Here is a 1,670-nt window from a genome sequence, read left to right as displayed (position 1 = left end):
AATGGTTCAGCAGGTAAAGGTGTTGCTACCAAAGCTGACAACCTGAGTTCAACTCCCGTGACGGGCATAGAGGAAGAAGAGAATCAGCTTCTTCAAGTTGTCCTCTGCTTTCCATTTGCTCTCCACAGAGCATGCATATCTGCCTACACACACACACACACACACACACACACACACACACACACACACACGAGAGAGAGAGAGAGAGAGATTTCAATATGAAAAAAAAGGCAGATGAGAAACCAAGAAGTGTACAACCACTCATTTCTAAATTTTGAACATTATTTGATTTTTATTTATTTATTTTTTTGAGACAGGGTTTCTCTGTGTAGCTTTGGAGCTTGTCCTGACTGTAGACCAGGCTGGCCTCGAACTCACAGAGATCCACCTGCCTCTGCCTCCTACATGCTGGGATTTAAGGTGTGTACCACCACCACTCAGTGAACATTTATTTATTTTTTATTTTTTTACTTTGAAAACTGATAATTTAGTCTTTAAAAATAACATTTGAATTCATACTTCATTTTTTTTTAATGCTAACACAGTTATCCATAATGATCTTATAGCTCCCTGTACCTAGCACTAAGGAACATAATGGCCTGACCAGCCTTAGCTTACAGGGCAGTGACCCAAAGCATTGCTATGTGCCACTAGATGTGAACATACTTGCAAGAGCCCCTTCATGTTGCTTATTGGGCTCAGCAAACTGCTTCCCAAAGCCCTATTCTGCTGACTCCATGTTCAAGATTCAATAGTTGTAGAGTATCCAGTGGTCACAAAACTCTCTGGCTACTTCTCAGAAATGTCGAGATGGAGCTGCTTTTTTCCAAGATCGTACAGATGTGTTACAGCAAATGGAAACAGATAATGACAGGTAAGGAAAACGGTTAGCTGGGGCTTCTTTTGACCACATCAGTTATGCAGAAGCAGCTGCAGCTTTGACAAGGGCCGCCATTGGAATTCTTTTAAAGTGATTGAAAACTACATTTAAGAAGCTTTTCTTATCTTCTTATGTGTGCACTGTCTGTGTGTGTGTGTGTGTGTGCAAGTTTGTGTGGAGTTAAAAGGGCAACTCTGTCCTTCTGCCACTTAGGTCTCCAGACTTGGTGGCAAGTGCTCCTACTCACTTAGCCATCTCATCAGCCTCCAAAGCAGCCTTTGAATTTATACTTGTGGATAGAGAGAGGGCTCCATGATTAAGAGCATTTACTGATGTTGTAGAGGACCTGGGTTCAAGTCCCAGCACCCACATGGCAGCTCAAAACTGTACCTGCTGTTCCATGGAATCTGACATCTCATGTGACCTCTGAGGGCACCAAGCACACATATTGTGCACATACCACAAATAGGAAAACTGGTAATACACGCAAAATAAAATAAATAAACCTAAAAATTAAAAGTGCTACATAAAGGCAGAAAAGTACACATATGTAAGCGGACAGCTCAACACTCTGATGTAGCTAGGATCCAGATCAAGAGGCGGCACGTTGAGTCATGTGGTGGCACATGTCTTTAATCTCCTCACTGAAGGCAGATGCAGGCAGATCTCTGTGAGTTCAAGGCCAGCCTGATCTACCCAGTGAGTGCCAGGACAGCCATGACTATGTAGAGAGTCCCTGTCTCAAAAACAAAAAGAAAGAAAAAAGATAAGAAAAGAAAGTGTACATTGA

The 1,670-nt window shown here is 42.2% G+C and overlaps 1 non-coding gene across 1 annotated transcript; it reads right to left on the bottom strand.

Annotated features, from left to right (window-relative positions):
• Nucleotides 1-814: 814 nt before the first annotated feature.
• On the bottom strand, nucleotides 815-953 carry LOC113455686. Its single transcript, XR_003376676.1, has one exon. It is a non-coding gene; the product is annotated as a small nucleolar RNA SNORA16B/SNORA16A family (small nucleolar RNA).
• Between the last annotated feature and the right edge of the window lie 717 nt (nucleotides 954-1,670).

Source organism: Microtus ochrogaster, unplaced genomic scaffold, assembly GCF_000317375.1.
Source record: "Microtus ochrogaster isolate Prairie Vole_2 unplaced genomic scaffold, MicOch1.0 UNK86, whole genome shotgun sequence".
Classification (NCBI taxonomy): Eukaryota; Metazoa; Chordata; class Mammalia; order Rodentia; family Cricetidae; genus Microtus; species Microtus ochrogaster.
This window is presented reverse-complemented; position numbering and strand designations above follow the sequence as displayed.